A 20133-nucleotide genomic window follows, 5' to 3' on the forward strand; every position below is an offset into this window, starting at 1 on the left:
GAGGCAGCAGTGCTAACCACTGTGCCACCGTGCCGCCCACTAATGTTTTGCTAAAACTACACCTGTAATACTGTGAACAGTTTTGGTATCCATAATTGATGGAAAGCTATATTGGCGCTGGAGGCAGTTGAGAGAAGGTTCATTCGACTGAGAGAGTGTGCAAAGATTTTCTTATGAAGAGAGGTTGAGTAGGTTAGGTTTGTACTCATTGGAGATGAGAAGAATGAAAGCCTTATTGAAACATGTACGTTTATTAAGGAGCTTGACAGGGGAGGTGCAGAGAGGTTGTTTCCCTTTGTGGGAGAGGCTAGGATCTCAGAATAAGAGGTTGCCCATTTAAGGCAGGGATCAGGAGGAATTGTTTTCTCTCAGAAGATAGTAAATCTGTGGCATTCTTTACCATAGAGGCTGTCGAGGCTGGGCCATAAAGTGTATTCAAGACTGAGACAGAAAGATTTTTAATTATGAAGGGAATCAGGGATTATGGGGATAGAGTAGGATAATGGAGATGAGGCTGATCAGATCAGTCATAAACTCATTGACTGACACAGCAGAATATGCTGAATGGCCTACCTCTGTTTCTAAATCTTACGGTTTTACAGTCTTAAGGTAATTCCTGGTATCCTGACTGCACATAGTCACCTAGGAGAAAGTGAGGACTGCAGATGCTGGAGATCAGAGTCGAAGAGTCTGGTGCTGGAAAAGCACAGCAGGTCAGGCAGCATCTGAGGAGCAGGAGAATTGATGTTTCATGCATAAGCCCATCCTCAGGAATGAGGGGGTCGTCCAAGGGGGTTGAGAGATAAATGGGAGGGGGTGGGGATGGGGGTGGTGAAGATAGCTGAATGTGCCCCCACCAAACCACCCTTCACTCCCGGCACCTTTCCCTGCCACCGCATGAAGTGCAAAACCTGTGCCCACACCACTCCCTTCACCTTCATCTGAGACCTCAAAGGATCCTTCTGCATCTGACAGAGATTTACCTGTACTTCCACACACGTCATCTACTGTGTCCATTGCTCTTGATGTGGTCGCCTCTACATCGGGGAGACAGGAAACCAACTTGCAAAACGTTTCAGAGAACATCTCTGGGACACACGCAATAAACAACCCCACCACCCTGTGGCCGACCACTTCAACTCCCCTCGCACTATGTCAAGGACATGCATGTCCTGGACCTCCTCCACTGCCAAAATCTAGCCACCCGACACCTGGAGGAAGAACACTTCATCTTCTGCCTTGGGACCCTCTAACCACATGTGATCAATGTGGATTTCACCAGTTTCCTCATTTGCCCTGCCCCACCTTATCCCAGATCCAATCCTTCAACTCAGTACCACCCTCTTGAAATGTCCTACCTGTCCATCTTCCTTCCCACCTATCCACTCCACCCTCCTCTCCGACCTATCACCTTCACCCCTACCTTCATTACCAGCCCCACCACCTCCCATTTATCTTTTAGGCTTCTTGGGCCACCCCCTCATTCCTGATGAAGAGCTTATGCTCGAAATGTTGACTGTCCTGCTCATCAGATGCTGTCTGACTGGTTGTGCTTTTCCAGTAACACAGCTTCAATTCTGAAGATAGTCACCATCTTAGAAATTAATCAAATGTGTATGTGATGGAATTGGAAACCTTAGATGTCATTAAGAATTTACAGCAATTAGAATGTTGTAAAATTTTATATTTATTTTCCTGGAAACAATTTGCATTTATCAATGAAATGGATAGAGAGCATAATCCATTTTTTTCTATCTTGGTGAAACAGGAGTCGGGACAGTATATAACTCTCATGGAGATGACATCATCTTGCAGATGTATTTCAACACCATTTCTGTCAGCCTGTCCCATGTCTTTAAATCAATAGGCAGCACTCCGGCCTCTAAGTCATAAAGTAGTGGTTCAAGATCTGCTCCAGGGTTTGAGTGCAAATTTTACGCTGATGCTCCCAGTGCAGTGTTGGAGGAGTGCTGTGGTGTCAGAGGTGTCATGTGTTGGATAAAGGTATTAAACTGACAATTTGGCTTCTCAGGTAGACTTAAAAGTTTCTACGGCAGTATTTTAAAGAAGAACAAGTTATTCTTCCCCATTGTCCTGTAATATTTATGTCTCAACCAACATGACTAATGAAGATTATCAAACACATGATAATATTGTTGGACTTTGCTGTGCATAAATTAGCTGCCAGATTAATGAGGTTACAGTAGTGTCTACATTTTAAAAAGTATTTCATTGGCTGTAGATCACTTTAGGCTGCCCTGAAGTTGAGAAAGGAGCTATATAAGTGCAAATCATTCCTTTTTGAGCACCTTTCCATGAAGAAGAATGGTGTCCCATTATGAGACGGGTTTTGACTTATAATATTTATCTGCCCTTCCATCACACTGCACTGGATAAGTCCAGATATGAATTGTCATTTACCAAATAACCTGTAATTATTCCTTAGGAGGACTGGTAAGGTTCAAATTTTGCTGCCCGGACACAAATTATAAAGTCAGTCTTCCAGATGAAAACATGTTATCTGTTTGGTGTCCTGGAATGCATTTGATTGTAGTTTATAAGGAGTGTATTTTTGGCCATATGACAAACAGGCTTCTCATTGACATTTAAGACCTTCTATTATTATTAGTTATTGTATTTCCTGGTGTTTGTAATTATGTAAGGAGTATGGAGAGTTGAATCTGCTCAGCAATGAATCATAGAAGATTGGCTATTTTATAGAGAAAGGATTTTCAGTCAAAAACTCATAAGCAACAGTTTGAAATGAGGAGAAAGTTTGCTTAAAGGCAAAGAAAGCACACCACAGTATATAGTTCTCTGAACTACCAGAGGAAGTGGTAGATGCAGGTGCAGTTACAACATTTAAAAGATATTTGGATAAGTACATGAATAGGAAAGGTTTGGAAGGATATGGACCAAACACAAGTGGGACTAGTTTAGTTTGAGAACATTATTGGTGTACACTAATCAGATCGAAGGGACTGTTTCCATGCTGTATGACTCTGTGACTCTATGGCAAAAAAAAAGTTAAAATATTTAGTATGGAATAAGTGAATTCGTGTAGATGTGATAATTATGGACTCCAACAAATCCTAAATAAACTGAAAACAAGAAAGTGTATAACATCGATTCAGAATGAATATGAGGAAGACCAAATCAGCAATGAAAAGCAGAGGTCCAAACGCAGAAGTGAATATTTAAGTAAATGGACAAGACCTAGAACAACTGAAAAAGTTTACATGTCTTGGATAGATTGTCACAGATGATAAAAGATGTGACTTGTAATCTGAAGGAGAATTAAAATAGCCAAGAACAGCTTTGTCAGAATGAAGGATGCATTAGCATCAAAGATACTGACCCTGTATCTTTGGAAATGAATGCTGAGGTGCTACATTTTGTCATCAATGTTATACACTTTGAAGACATTAAAATAAGTAGAGATTACTGATAAAATGCATTCAAGATATTGATAAATAGGAAGATGTTCTACATGTCATACACAGACCGAAAGACTAGCAAAGAAGTGCTGGAAAAGGCTGCAAGAAAAGAGGAATTTAGTGCAAACGTCAAAAGAGATAGTACAATCTTTTGCTCACATCAATAGAGCAGACATAGACTTAGTCGTCATTAATGGGACAGATAATTCAATGGCAAACAGGTGAAGGAAGCAGAGGAGAAAATGGATCACTTATACAACGGACTGGATGTAGATTACTCATATGGAATATATAAAGGCAGCACAGGATAGACAGTGATGGAGACCAATGACAGTCAAGTCTTTGGGAAGAAGGTAGCAAAAGCAAATCTACAATCTATAATTATTATGTAGCTTCAATAGAGTTCTGAGCTTTCCCATAACACCTTTTCTCTTGATTGTGTGTGCTGATTCAAATGTGATTTCTCATTTTATAGAATTCCTGTCTTAAAGTCAGTACTTAGAATCATAGGATCCATACAGTGTGGAAGCAGACCATTTAGCCCATTGAGTCCACATTAACCCTCTGAAGAGCATCCACCTCCCAACCCCTGTAACCCTGCATTTTCCATGGCAAATCCACCTAGCTTGCACATCCCTAGACACAATGGGAAATTTAGCAGGAACAATTTACCTAATCTGCACATTTTAGAACTATGGGAGAAAACCCAGACAGATACAAGGAGAATGTGCAAACTCCACAGACAGTCTGAGGATGAAATTCAACCAGGTGCTTTGAGGCAGCAGTGCTAACCACTGAGCCACTGACCTGCATCCAACTCAAATGGCACTCAAGCCTGGTACTGATGGAATCTTTTGAATGAATAAGAAAGCTGGAGCATTCCTTCTCAGCTGCTCTTTCAGATGGATGTAGAATTGCATGGCACTATTTTGAAGAAGAGCAACAGAATTATCTCTGTGCCCTGAGTAACATTTCTTGTTGAAGTGACAGAAGCACCTTGTTGCATCATATTGCTAATTGTGGGAGCCTTCGATGTGCAAATGGGCTGTAATGATGCCTACATTCAAAAGTATATTTTTGGCTGTAAAGCATGTTTAGGCTGTCCTGAGATCTTGAAAGATGCTATATATTTTTCTTATTTCTCTGTTCTACATCCCTTAGAAAGTGTTGTGTATTAATACAATTCTCATCAGTAAATTCTTAATTATATAATATAATGCTAATATTTAAAATTTGATTTTTGCACAATTCCCTGTGAGAGAGGAATTAACTAAATAATACAAATTGCTTGCTATTTACTATTTAACCATTCTTTAACAAAATAAATAAAATTACATCTAAATACAAATAGATATGGTCTAGGAGACAAATGTTGAATTCAATTAGTAAGGGTATCACTGAAAACCTGGAGCACCTGCAACATATAGTAGTTATGTAAATTCGGAAACAGTGGAGCAGAAGCAGTAAAGGACATTTCACATTTACACTGCCTGCTCCTTTTAGCATTAGAAATGAAAATATATTAAGAGAAGGCATTTTAATTTTGGGCAAACATATTAAACAGATTATATTGAAATAACAGTCCATTATACCATATGTTTCATCCTACTTTGTGCTGAAGTTTTGGTGGATAAATTTTGAGTGCAGTATTTTGCTGGTTTGTTGATGCCATTCACACCATCATCCCAATTTACAATTACACCTATCGTTTCATATATCAAAATGAACTTTTCAATTTCTGGTATTATCCTGCGTTGGTTACACTGCTCACATAAAGGATGTTCCCTTCTGAGCAAAACAGCATTCTAACTATATCACCGTTCCTTCACTCTTTCTGGCTCAAAAACCTAGAAGTCCCTTCCTAACAGCACTGTAGATGTTTCTACCACCACATGTATCACAGCAGCTCAAGAAATCAGCTCACCATCACTTTCTGAAAGGCAATGATAGATGGGCAAGAAATGCTGATCTTGACAGCATCACCGACCTCCCATGAAATAATAAATTTGAAAAGGGGATATTGCATTTGTATAGCTCCTTCCCTGAGTTCAGTGATTTACAGTCAATAAATTACCATTTTGCAGTCTAATCACTGTCAACATTTGTGCACAATAATCTGCCAGAAAGAACAATATAATCTTTTTCAGTGATGCTGGCCGAGGAATATCACATCAAGTTAAGCAGATTTATGCATGCTCTCTACTCTCACAATTTTGTTTGGCTACTTGGAGATTGTACACCAGCCTAGCCCTTCCCTGAGCCACGTTGTGGAAAGATCTTCAGTTTAGTGGCAGTGTTAATATCACCATTTCACCTATTACAGTTGAGCTTTCTAATCGTTGCCAAAACTAACTGCTGACATGCAGAGTTAATATTTCAGGTTGATGACCCTTTATTAGAACTGGAGAACATTACAAACATATCCTTCTTGCCTTGCCCATCATCCCTTTTTGTCAAATAATTATTCTTGCCCTCTGCTCTAACACAGAACCTTTTGTTCTTTCAACCTATGGACGTTTCCCTGGCTCAGTATTTACTTAAAATATCCAACATCTTCCAGTTTGGCTTGTAAAGTACTTTTTAAAAATTTAAGCACTGTTACTGTGTAGAAATATGGCAACCAAAAGCACACAGCAAGATCCTATGGACAGCAATGACCAGATAATTTATTTTTGTGAAATTCATTGTGGGACAATTTTTGGCCTGGACAGTGGGGAAACATACCCATTATTTTTCAAAATAGTGCCACAGGATCTCTCACATCCATGCAAGAGGACAGGCAGGCTTCAATTTAAAGTTTAACCTGAAAGACCATGTCCAACAATGCCTCATTCCCTTAGTGTTGCACTGAAGTATCAGCATCCATATTTTGTGCTAAAGTGCTGGAGTAGGCCTTGAATCTAGAACTTTCTGACACAGGGGTGAGAATTTTACTAACCAAGCCACTGCAAAAAAGTACACTACATCATTAACAATTTCTCTATTTTATTGTTAGGGCACCTAAAAAAATGAACAGAACCTTTATTCAAAACACGTTTTAGCTAGGTACTGTTTGTTTTTCTTTCTATGATGCTGAACAAAATGACCTCCCATTTACATATTTGTTACAGAATTTTGGTTTCAGACTTTTACATTACAAAAGCAAATGCATCATTGTCCCTCAATGTCTTTTGTACCAATTTTTTCTGACACTGAGGAATTAAAATAAAAATCTGAAAATACATTTTAGTATTTCTCAGGTGTTAGGATGTAACTTTTTAAATGCAAATAACATGGGAGTCAAGAAATGTTATAACTTTGTCACTCTACCTAACAACCGAGTTGGGGAAGGGGTGGGGGGCCGGGGGGGGGGTTCAATCAAGTTCAAGGAGGAGTTAAAATCATCAAGTGCTTACCTCATAAATTGGGCTGAAAGCAAATATAATGCTCTTAATATTAACATTTATTAAGTTTTATTCACTTTTATGCTGTCAAATGAACAGCTAAATAAGAATCAACTAGGAGAAGGTGAGGACTGCAGATGCTGGAGATCAGAGTCGTTTAAGTTGATTCTCCTGCTCCTCAGATGCTGTGCTTTTCCAGCACCACACTCTCGACTCTAAATAAGAATCAACTAAGGTTGCAACATTTCAAACCAGACAAAAAGAGAAAGATAGAACTTGGATTTACACAACACCTTTCGGAACCTCAAGATGTCTCAAAGCACTTTACTGCCAGTGAAGTGATCTGGCATTAGGAAAGGGCAGGGTGCTGCACCACACCATATCCTTGCAGCTGAAGACCATTCCCTCCTCTCAGAGTGATGGGCCTCAGGTGGGTAAAGTACTGGCATCAGCCACCACCTAAACAGGAAAAGCACTGGTCTCTGATTGGTGGGACGTCAGCACATGAGATCTTTGATCCTGGGGAAGGCCCACTATTCAGTTAGGTGTCCAATTGACCCTGTCTAGCATTCACTGTTGCTTCCATAAATCCAGCTCATTATGTTTTAATTTCCCATGACTTTTCTCCTGGAGAATCCTGGAACATTGGCAATTGGATCTTATCTGTCTTTATATTGTATTTGGTTAAAATTTTATGTTTGCAAAGTAGAATCAGATAGTTAGAACACAGAAGCACACAGTTCCTTATGTCTCTGCCAGATATCTGTAGGGGCAACTCACTATTTCCATTCTTCCATCTTTTCCCCAGAGCTCTGCCAATCTTTTTCCTTTATAAAATTCTGTTTTGAAGGCCTCAAATGTACCTACCGCCACCACATTTCAGACACTACCTCCAAGATCCTAACTACTTGCATTTAAAAAAGAGTTTTCTTCATGTCTCAATTGTTTATTTTGTCAACATTTTCTCCCTATCTCATCTTTCCAGAACTCTGATGATTTTGAATATCTCTATCAAATCTCCTCTCAACCCTCTCTAAGAAGAATAGTCTGAATTTCTCTAATCTATCAATGGAACTATTCCTAAGTGAATTTTTCCTGTACCTTCTCGAACACCTTCATACCCTTCATAAAGTGAAGTGCCCAGAACTGGAGACAATATTGGCATCAGCCACCACCTACCCAGGACCACTGCTGTATAGCAGTGTTTAGTTTTGTCACAACTTCCTACTCTGTGCCCCGTTTATAAAATCCAAGGGTCCAAATGCCATTTGAACCGCATTCCCAACGTGCCTGACAATGACCCCAGATAACCTCACAATGCTACACTTCTCCAGTTTCCACCCGAAACATATTAAAACAGCCATCCCCTATGGACAAGCCCTACCCGCACACCTGATCTGTTCAGATGAGGAGGAACGTGATGGGCATCTGGAAGTGCTCAGGATACCCTCATAAGAACGGGGTATGATGCTCAACTCATCGACTGCCAGTTCCAACGTGCCACAGCAAGGAACCGTAATGACCTCCTCAGGAGGCAGACACGCGCTGCAACCGATAGGGTACCCTTTGTTGTCCAGTATTTCCCTGGAGCCGAAAAACTATGCCATGTTCTTTACGGCCTGAAACACATTATCAAAGAGTATAAGCACCTTGCCAAGACCTTCCCCACACCTCCACTGCTTGCGTTTAAACAACCACCAAACCTCAAACAGATCATTGTTCATAGCAAACTGCCCGGCTCTCAGGACAACTCCATACAACCCTGTCATGGTAGGTGCTGCAAGACACGTCAGATTGTAGACATGAATACCACCATTATGTGTGGGGACACCTCCCACCATGTACATGGCAGGTACTTATGCAACTCAGCCAATGTTGTCTATCTCACACACTGCAGGCAAGGATGCCTAACGCATGGTACATTAGTGAAACCAAGCAGAAGCTATGGCAACAGATAAATGAGCACTGCACGACAATCAACAGACTGAAGTGTTGGAGAACACTTCAGCGATCCAGGACATTCGGCCTCGGACCTTCAGGTGACCATTGTCCAAGGCAGATTTTGGGACAGGCAGCAGTGAGAAGTGGCCGAGCAGAGGCTGATAGTTCGGTACCCTTAGGGAGGGCCTCAACCGGGACCTTGTGTTCATGTCACACTACAGGTGACCACCATTGCACTATATACACACACACAGACACTCCTAAACACACACATACACACACACACAGACACTCACACACACTCCTACAGACACACACTTTCCCACACTCGCACATGCATCCTCTCACAGACTTAGACCCCTTTACACTCACACACACACACACATATACACTCTCTCTCACAGACACTCACAAACAACTCCCCGCCCCTACACACAAACCCACATGCACACATACACATATACATTTGTGGGGTGAACTTGTACTTGCAGAGTTGCATTGTACTTAGCTCAAAAACTGCACGAATCCATGTAAGATTTTGTTAATTCATTTTTTAGATTTGAATTATGGCACAGACAGTAGCACACAGGGGGCTAACACCTTCAACACATTATCTGGGCTGACACCAATTGTTACAGTTAACCTGAGAATGTAACTTTTTAAAAAAGTTTTGTGATTTACGTATGAAAGAAGTGAAACTAACACGGTCATTCTAACAGATGAGAGACTTAACAAACCATCAAGGTATTTTTAAATGTATAATTTCAGTTATATCAGCTTGTAAACTTTTGCTATAAATTCTGTGTCTTACAATTGTGTACTCCATAACCACCCGATTAAGGAGCAGCGCTCCGAAAGCTAGTGCTTCCAATTAAACCTGTTGGACTATAACCTGGTGTTTTGTGACTTTTAAAAATGTTTAATGATTTAGAGTCATAGAGTGTTACAGCATAAAAACAGACCCTTCAGTCCAACTAATCCACACCGACCATGTTCCCAGACTAAACTATTCCACATGCCTGCATTTGGCCCATAACCTTGCAAACCTTACCTGTTCATTGTATTTATCCAAATATCTTTTAAACATTGAAACTGTACCTGTATCCATCACTTTCCCTGGCAGTTCATTCCACATTCTAACCACTGTTTGTGGAAAAACATTGCCCCCATGTCCTTTTTAAATCTTTCCCCTCTCACCTTAAAAATATGCCCTCTAGTTTTGAACTCCCCTACCCCTGGGAAAAGACTTTCGCTATTCACCTTGTCCATGCCCCTCATGATTTTATAAACTTCTATAGGTTCACCCGTCTACCTCCTACATGCCAGTGAAAGAAGTCCTGGTCATTTTTATAACTCAAACCCTCCATTCTTGGCAATATCATGGTGAATCTTTTCTAAAGCATCTCAATTATTAAATTGTACATATGCCCCCATTCTTCCCGCTAAAATAAATTACTTCACACTTCTCTATGTTACATTCTATTTGCCTCTCGTCCATCTCTTCCACCAGCTAATCTATATCCTTTTGAACTTTAACACAATCTTTCTTCAAGTTCACAATACTTTGGAGGTTTGTGTTAGCTTCAAATTCTGAAATTTTGTCCACTACACACATATAATGCATATCAAAGAAAATCAAGATTTGGAGATGCCGGTGTTGGACTGGGTTATACAAAGTTAAAAATCACACAACACAAAGTTATAGTCCAACAGGTTTAATTGGAAACACACTAGCTTTTGGAGCATCGCTCCTTCATCAGGTGATAGTGGTACTAAGGTACTAAGATTGATTCCTGGGGGAACCCTACTTAAAACTTTTGTTTCCTGTCAGTTGGCCAATTTTTTTCTTCAGATACTGCCCTGTGAGGGTGTAAAATCACATTAAAATATATTGTTGTAACAGAAAAATTGTAATCGTATCACTTCCAGGGATGCAACTGCATATGAATATTTCATTGGCTGCCTCCCTCTCCAGGTGTAACTACAATAATGTCCTTTTAAAATCTATTGAATTTTATGTTTTGGTTTAGAAAGGTTTAAGGTGTAACTACCCTCTCCAGGTGGAAAGATAATACCCTTTTAAGTAAAATCTATTGCATTTTACATTTTGATTTAGACAGGATTAAGGCGTAGCACTGAATTTAACTCAGAGATACATACTTTGTTGCGCCAAAGTATTCTGCATTCTGAAAGCCTATGATGGATATTTAGTAATGAGGTTGTATCAGACTCCACACAGAATAACATCGAGGCATAACATCCAGTTTCCATGTTGCACATATCTGCTTTATATATCGGGCCCAAACACTAACCCTCCTTTATAATAAGAGTACAAAGAGCATCACATCACACTGCTCCTCTTCTCTATAACTCATTGGTGTCATGCTGGGTGCTGGCAGTAGCCTGTTGTGCTATTTGTCTTTAGCGCAGTTGTGACACTACAGCACAGTCCATAATTTGGCAGCTATTTACCGTGACATTCCCTTTCAATGCAGCCATAACACTCACTAGAACCATTATTTGGTACAATTTACCATATAAATTGCATTGTCGCGCATCAAAGTTAGCAGCTAGCTACACGCCAGCTCCGTGAAAGAAATATGTCTAACAGTTTTACTTAGACTCTATTCTGTAAGCAGATTTTTAAAATTGACTGAACTAATAGGAATTAATTGATAATTTAAAATGTTGCTGGTTTATCCTTTTGGTATTGGATATTTCATCCACTGTTTATTGGGTTTTTGTCCAAATAATGTACCATTGCATAGATTTTGTTTTAAAATAAAATCAAAGAATTTACATTTTTTCTGGTAACTTACATTACACAATATTTCACCTACATGTGAAAAGAGCCAGATGTACTGTATCTGTGGATATTTTTCCTGCAGACGTGCATGAAATCAGTAAAAATGAAGCTAATTTAAAAGCACAACAGAGATTCACACACACAAAGCTTCTCCTTTTTGTCAAATCTCGTCATGATGTACTTCACTCTTTTATTCATATTATGCCAACATAAATCCACTTTACCAAAACTGCATGAACACTTTCAATGCAATAACGTGGCTGATTTATCTTCCCACTATATCAGTAGAACTCAGGTTCAGATTGAGCTATTGCTGTGCATTATCAAATCTCAGAAAAGGCCCTCTGTTGTACTTTCTGCAGGAGGTTTCATTAATTTTTGCTCTTCAATTTTTTTTTACAAGCAGGCATGATTGAAATAATGGATGGATAGTTGATAAATGTGTTTAAAGAAGCTTTGGAAGTGTTATATGAAAAAGAGTGTATAATTTGTGAAGAGGCAGACATCTACCATTTGCTGGCAAAACATCCTGGTCCTGCAATGCATCATTCCCGAACTCTGAAAGGCCTTTATGCTAACTATGCCACTATTTTTGGAATGCACTCCTCATGCATTAACATTTCATTATAGCTTTGCATTCACTGACTGAGATAGCTCAGTCACAATCTTTCCAATGTTCTGAAGGTAGTCAGCAGCTCTGTAAATGGATTCCAAGCCAAAAAATGTACCCTTTGCAGTCTGATCTCCAGATCCATCTGAGGGACCAGTTCATCTTTCTCATAAAAACCTAACAAGAACCTCTAACAGGCTTGATGATGTGAGCAATGATGGGCTGGAGAGAGCCCACAGGCATCATCTGATGTCAGGAGTGGCTGTTTGCCTCCACTTGGAATTGCCAATTTAAGGGAGCTCTGATTAGACAAAACTAATCCAATGATGAGAAGACTGCCAGTTGGTTCATAGTCAGTTTGAAGATGTCCCACTGATTCATAAACCTTGTCCATCCCTTTTGGGTGCTCCCTTCAAAGCACAGCATTAGTGTTCTCAGATTTGTAATAATGGGCAATCACAGCCAATTGATTTCAGGAAGTGAACTTCCTCCTCCAAGCAGCAGGTGCCAACATCATGGCACCCAGTTGCCTTGGCTTGCTGGACAGCCAACTAGTCACTTGGCTGCCATCACCAAAACCTTCTCCAGCCCTGAGAGAACTCTCATACTCCCAGAGACTATTGCAGATTGTAGCACCATGGTTGAGCAGTGTAAGGAACTGGGGCTTGTCAGATTACACCAGGATTGCTTTCTTATTTGGCACAAACATGTATTCAGAAAAAGAACTTCATTTTCCGTACAGGCCACAAATTGACCAACACCACACTGGAACTTGAATCCAGAATGATTACTTCCACAATCCCTTCAAAGCCAATGTTAAACAGAGGTTAAGATGAGTATTGTATTAGCCAGTACTAAAACTGATGTCCAGTGTAGTGCTGCTTACATATCTGGACCAAAATGAAAGGTAAAACTATTAGTTGTTTTTGACTTTAATACCATAAGTTCTCTCAATGCCATACAATTTTGCCCATGCAAAAATAATTACCAATGTATTTTGAACAAAAACTATACACATATGTATACATGATATTATATTATGGTTTGCATGAGAATTTATCGTGGCTTGATTTTGATTTGATACAATTTATTATTGTCGCATAAACCTAAGTACAGTGAAACGTTTTGTTTTGCTGTACTACAGCAGACCATAACATACAAAAACACAAAGATCATAGGGTGATTGAACATAGGGTGGTTGGGCCACATAATGTACATGCTGGGCAGAAGACTCCCACAACAAAGTCTCTGCTCTGAGCTTTGCCAGGGCGAGAGGTTACCAGGAGGACAGAGAAAACATTTCAAGGGCTTTCTCAAAGTGTCTATGAAAAAATGCAAGATTCTCACTGACTTACTGGAATCTTGACCAAACTACAGAAGAACTATCCACAAAGATGCCAACTATTTTGAACATCTCTGACAAATGAAGACTAGTGAAGACTAAGTTCAAACAGCAGAGATAGTGTATTAAAATCCAGGTAACACACACTCACCCAACTCATTGAACATGAAATGCCCCACTGTGACTTGGTGTGTGGAGCCAGCATGGGACTTCCAGGGCACACAACTCCAGAGTGGAAGAAAGTAATCCTTGATACTGAGGGAATGCCAAAGAAGAAATAAAAGATGATGCTACATTAGATTACATGCAATGCAAAACTCCAGTTCAATACTTCACCATTGGCAGCCATGCCTTCAGCTGCCAAAGCTCTGGAATTCTCTCCTGAAGCATCTCCACCTCCACTTTAAGTTCTCCATAATACATATCATTGTGATCAAAACTTTGGTCACCTCTCCTAATGTGTCCTTCAGTTGTTCAGTGTCAAATAATGTACTGTGAAGTACTCTCAGACGCTTTGATATATAATTGCTTGTTGTTGTTGTAGCACACATGACACTGAATTCCTGCAAAATAAAATGGAATATTAGGCAGTAATGTCACAATAGATTACTATCACTTCCTAATATTGCCTTTCCAGGATCAGTGTTTATTTTCTTAAACAACAACAACTTGCATTTATATAGCACATTCTACATGTCTCAAGACACTTCGCGATGGAGTTCTCAAATATGTTTGGGGCTGATGTATATTAATGATCTAGATCTTAGTGTGCAGGGGGAAATTTAAAATTTGCAGATAACACAAAACTTGGATGAATTGTAAATTGTGAGGACAGTGTGGAACTCCAAAAGGACAAATTGGTGGAGTGGGCAGACAGGTGGTAGATGAGGTTCAATGAAAATAAGAGTCATTGATGCATTTTGATAGGAAGAACATTGAAAAACAACATAAAATAGGGTGTATAACTCTAAAGAAGGATGAGGAATAGAGGAACCTGGGTATATATGTGCACAGATCATTGAAAGTCCAGGATAGAGAGAGAGAGAGCAGTTGTTATGCATATAGTTACGTATATAGCAGTTGTTACGCATCCTTGGCTTTATTAATAGGGGCATGGAGTACAAGAGTACAAGAGTACAAGGAGGTCATATTGAAACATTCTGAAGAAGTGTCACTGAACCCAAAACTTTAACTCTGCTTTCTCTCCACAGATGCTGCCAGACCTGCTACATTTCTCCAGCAATTTCTTTTTTTTTCGATTTCCAGCATCGCATATCTTTGTTTTATGTTGCGGTAACATTGAACTTGTATAAGACACTTATTAGACCGCAACTGGAGCATCTGAACAATTGTGGGTGCCACATTATAGGAAGGAGGTGAATGCATTGGACAGAGTACAGAGACAATTTACAAGTATGGTTCCAGGGATTAAGAACATCAGTTGTGAGGATAGATTGAAGAAGTTGGAACTATTCTCCTTGGAGAGAGGAAGGCTAAGAGAGGATCTGATAGAGGTTTTTTTAAGATGATGCACGGGTTGGATAGAGTAGACAGGAAGAAATTTTCCACTTGTAAAATGAACGAGAACAAGAGGGCATAGATTTAAAGTGATCTGCAAAAGATGCAAGGGTGAAGGGTGGAAAAGCTTTTGCACTCAGCAAGTAGTGAAGGAATGAAATGCACTGCCTGGAAGTGCAGTGGATGCACGTTCAATTGAGGCATTCAAGAGGATATTGAACAATTATTTGGATAAAAAATAATGTGCAAGGCTGTGACGAAGAAACAAGGAGCTGACACTAGGTAATGATGCTCATTTAACAAGCCAGTGCAAGCACGATGGGCTGAATGGGTTCCTTTTGCATCATAACAATTCTGTGATTCTGTGAACCACATAAGGAAACAATAGAAAAGATGCCCAAATGTTTGGTCAAAGAGGTAGATTTTAATAAGTGCTGTAAAGAAGGGTTGAGATTTGAAGGTGTTTAGAGAGGGAATGAAAGAACTTCGGGTCTAGGTAACTTAAGACAGGACTACCATGGGTGGAGTCATTAAGATTGGGGAAGAGGCTAGGAAGGGTGGAGTACAGAGATGTCAGAAGTTTGAGGAGCTGAAGAGGTTACAGAGTTTGGAAGGGACAAGGCCAAAGAGAGATTTAAAAGTAAGGAATAGAATTTTAAAATTAAGAAGTTAACATACTGTAAACCAATGTGGGTCAGTGAACACAGTAAAACTTTGAAGCAAATCAGATTGTTTATTTACAGTAAACACCCAAGGTGGATTGATTTATGATAAAGAATCCCTATCAAAACTAGATTATCTTATGTTACAATATTTATGTTGTTCGGAAAAGAAAGAGGAATTCTTACCCACTTCCATGTATAAAATGAAGTCCAACGTATTGATGTACTACTTATGTGAAGTCAAGTGAGGGCTCACAACTTTCAGTGACTCAAAAATAATAATTAGCAGATTGCATTTGCTGTTCATGTCTTGCAGATTACTAAACTTACTAAAATGTATCTAGATCTGAAGGCAAAGATATTTATTACTGAAAGGTAAGTTGTGAAGCTTTTCATTCAACAGGACAAATTCAAAATTTTCAATCACATCAATTTACACTACAGGAGAAAAGGACCCTGTTTGGTTGGCAAGTTGACTTTGATTGATACAGTGCCATGGAGAAAAGAACAGGGAAATTTTGACATTCTTGCATTTGTCCTGATGAGTGCAAGATGAAATGTTTTGGCAACTTGCCTTTCTTTTCAGAAATACTCAAGTTCTGTATTACTGAGTGACTGCAAGAATAGATAATCTCAGGGGGAACAGATTTGGAATTCACCATGAGAATAGTCTAAACTCCGTGAGTTGAAATGGTCATGGGAGTGAAGGTAATGAAGAATGGGGAAAATACTAAAGTCATGTTATTAAGGAGATGTAAATATTCCAATTACTGCTTATGGACAGTCTATTTGGAGCAATGGATTTTAGAGTATCCCTCTGGAGATCATTATTCAATGCCTGGTGGCACGGACCTCTCACTTAGGAGGGTAGTTTGGCCTGTGCACATTGGAGTTTGGAGAAGAATGAGGGGAGCCCTTGTTGAATCATATAAACTTCTCAGCGGGCTTGATAGGATAGATAACAAAAAGTTGTTTCTCCTCTGAGAGAGTATACAACCAGAAAGCTTAATCTCAGAATAAAGGGTTGCACATTTAAGACAGAGATGAGGAGGAACTTCTTCTCTCAGAGGATAGTGAATCTGTGAAGTTCTCTATTGCAAAGAGCTGTTAGGACTGGGTTGTTAAAATTATTCAAGACTGAAACAGAACAGATTTTAATGAAAAGGAAATTAGAGTTATGGGGGAAAGGCTGGAAAGTGAAGTTGAAGATTATGATTAGCCATGATCTCATTGAATGGCAGAGCAGACTCAGTGGGCTGGATAGAGTCATAGAGTCATAGAGATGTACAGCATGGAAACAGACCCTTTGGTCCAACCTGTCCATGCCGACCAGATATCCTAACCCAATCTAGTCCCACCTGCCAGCACCCGGCCCATATCCCTCCAAACCCTTCCTATTCATACACCTATCCAAATGCCTCTTAAATGTTGCAATTGTACCAGCCTCCACCACATCCTCAGGCAGCTCATTCCATACACGTGCCACCCTCTGCGTGAAAAAGTTGCCCCTTAGGTCTCTTTTATATCTTTCCCCTTTCACCCTAAACCTATGCCCTCTAGTTCTGGACTCCCCGATCCCAGGGAAAAGACTTTGTCTATTTATCCTATCCATGCCCCTCATAATTTTGTAAACCTCTATAAGGTCACCCCTCAGCCTCCGATGCTCCAGGGAAAACAGCCCCAGCCTGTTCAGCCTCTCCCTAAAGCTCAAATCCTCCAACCCTGGCAATGTCCTTGTAAATTTTTTCTGAACCCTGTCAAGTTTCACAACATCTTTCCGAGAGGATGGAGACCAGAATTGCATGCCATATTCCAACAGTGGCCTAACCAATGTCCTATACAGCGCAACATGACCTCCCAACTCCTGTACTCAATACTCCGACCAATAAAGGAACGCATACCAAACGCCTTCTTCACTATCCTGTCTATCTCCGACTCCACTTTCAAGGAGCTATGAACCCGCACTCCATGGTCTCTTTGTTCAGTAATACCCCCTAGGACCTTACCATTAAGTGTATAAGTCCTGCTAAGATTTGCTTTCCCAAAATGCAGCACCTCGCATTTATCTGAATTAAACTCCATCTGCCACTTATCAGCCCATTGGCCAATCTGGCCCAGATCCTGTTGTTGGATAGCCTACTTCTGTTCCTATTTCTTATGATATCATGGGAACTAAGTTGTGTGACCTATAGGAGGTTACTACTAATTTGGAGTAATGCTCTGACAAGTTTGGAGATGGACCCAATAGTGACTTAAAACGCAGAATCATTGATCTGGAAGGTCAAAGGTTTGTACCAGAATTCTCTTTCTCATAGAATGGCTCTTGTCGTACAGGCACCACCTATTGTTGGTCACACAGTGAAAAGGTGCCATGAACCAGATACAGAGTGGGTAACCCCTGTGATCTGGAAGCCCCTGTGGGGCTTCCAGATGGCACTAATTATGGGTGAATTGAGAGATGTTTGCCAAGTTGCTAGCTCCAGTCCGGAAGATGCTCTTGATACTTCTACAATACCAATTTTACATGCTGAATTTTAGTTGCCAAATTTTTAAAACAGCACGATTTATGAGGAACATCAATTCAGAGATGCAACAAATATAATCAAGCAAATTTATTCCACAAGCTAAAAAGCTGAAGCATCTGATGAAATCATTAGCTATTTTAGCTGATTGCTTCCTTAAGACTCTTAAATCAGCGCCTGTTGAGGGTCTGAGTTCTGAGGTCTTCTTAGTGTTGTTCCCAATCTGCAACACAATGTTAAAGATGCTCTCCAATGAGCTACACAGAGAACTTTTTTTTTATTTCTGAAATCTCAGAATTTTGAGAAACCCTTCTGTCTGTCATCCTGGTGTTTTAAGAAGGTGAGATCATATAAAATTGGTATGGATGAAATGGTCTTATTTCACTTGGAAAGCTACAAGGTTTCCACATACTCCCGTCCTAATAATTCTTCAGATGACTGTAGTCATTGTAACGAGGTCAGCCAAGTGGACCTCATAGAATATCAGTTCCCTGATTGAGGCTGTTGAACCAGCCCAATCAGAGAGTCCTGACCGACAGGTATTAACAGGAGTATCAGAGGTTCTGTTCACTCTGAGAGCTGGCTCTGAGGGAGCCAGAATAGTGTTAAGTACAATGCACATGTAAGTAAAGGGTGACTTGGTGATGTGTTACCAGCCTCTGTGGAGTTATTTCAATGACTTGGTGCCAAATTGTGTCTGATAGCACTCCTATTAAGCACTGTCCAAAAGGTGCTATATGAATGCAAGCTGTTGTCCCCATGTTTGAGTAACCTAGTTCTGAATACTTTTCTGAAACTACCTTTCCATACTGACTCCCATCTTACAAACATCCTCATTCAGTGCCTTTCAAGGTTAAAAGGCTAAGGTTTCCCCATTCCTTTTTGCTGTCTCATGTTCTAATAGTCTTCTCTTATAATATCGGCTCAGGATAGCATTCTCACCTTTGAGGTGCAGGGTTGTGGGCTCAAGTCCCACTCCAAGGCTCAGTTACGAGAATCAATGCTGATGCCCCAATGCAGTACTGAATAGTGTTACACAAATATAAGTGCCATTTCAGATGTTAAACTGAAGCCCAGTCTGTCTTCTCTGGTGGATGAAAAAATTCACATCGCATGATTTCAAGAAAGGGCAGGGAAATGAGTGATCTCTGATACCTTTGTCAACATTCATCACTACCTTCAGATTATCTAGTGATTATCACATTGCAGTTTGTGGAAGTTTACTATGCATCATTTGCCTGTGACATTAACCACACTTCAAACATGCTTCATTGGCTATTTTGCTATTCTGTGATTGTGAAAAGTGCTGTACAAATACAGGGTTCTTTTTTCTCAACTGTTTCCAGCATCATATACCTCCCGATGAATCTTGGTGGTTTGATGAGAATTCTCAATTGCGTGAGAACGGTGTAATGTTCTCAACTTCGGAATATATTGTTCAGAGTTTGGTGTGGATTGCTGTTTTGGAGTGGTTGGACAAATTGATTTCAGGTCTACCAGGACAATTGGATCTTTCATTATTTCAGTTCAATTCATGGTATGTGTGTACACTGCTTATTTTTCTTCCTATGTACAATATGTTGCACTAGTCCATAGTAAATTATATTGATCATAAACTTAAATCTAGTTGTCACACCCAGTCTGGTAGCATCAGCAGTGGGAGTCACAAAACAAAGGAAAATAAGGAATAAAGATTTTAAAACAAACAGAGCAAAAAAGGGAAATGAAAGGGAAGTAGAGAAGAACATGAGGATAAGTGTTTTTAAAAGAGTTAAGAAAGGGAAAAAGAAATGATACAGAGGAGTCAAGTTCAAATAAATGGGGAGTCCTACAAAATAAATTATCTGATGTAACTTAATGAGGTTCCTGTTGTACCTTGCCCATTGCAAACTTACAAATGTTAAATTTCAGC

General features: G+C 39.9%; 1 long non-coding RNA gene and 1 pseudogene across 3 annotated transcripts in view; both read right to left on the reverse strand.

The window, feature by feature from the left end:
* Window positions 1-20133, reverse strand: part of LOC148150133 (uncharacterized) — a 70760-nt gene that overhangs the window by 13649 nt on the left and 36978 nt on the right. For 2 of the 3 annotated variants that reach the window (XR_015756950.1, XR_015756952.1), the window contains exon 3: window positions 13671-13774. The exons of the other annotated variant lie outside the window; for it this stretch is intronic. This is a non-coding gene — a long non-coding RNA (uncharacterized LOC148150133). The remainder of the gene's footprint in view (window positions 1-13670; window positions 13775-20133) is intronic. 3 annotated transcript variants of the gene reach the window in all.
* On the reverse strand, window positions 12192-13591 carry LOC122549496 (prostaglandin reductase 3-like; annotated as a pseudogene).

The sequence above is a fragment of the Chiloscyllium plagiosum genome, unplaced genomic scaffold (genome assembly GCF_037043375.1).
Source record: "Chiloscyllium plagiosum isolate Xiang-an unplaced genomic scaffold, Cpla_swu_hap1 HiC_scaffold_4, whole genome shotgun sequence".
Taxonomy (NCBI): Eukaryota; Metazoa; Chordata; class Chondrichthyes; order Orectolobiformes; family Hemiscylliidae; genus Chiloscyllium; species Chiloscyllium plagiosum.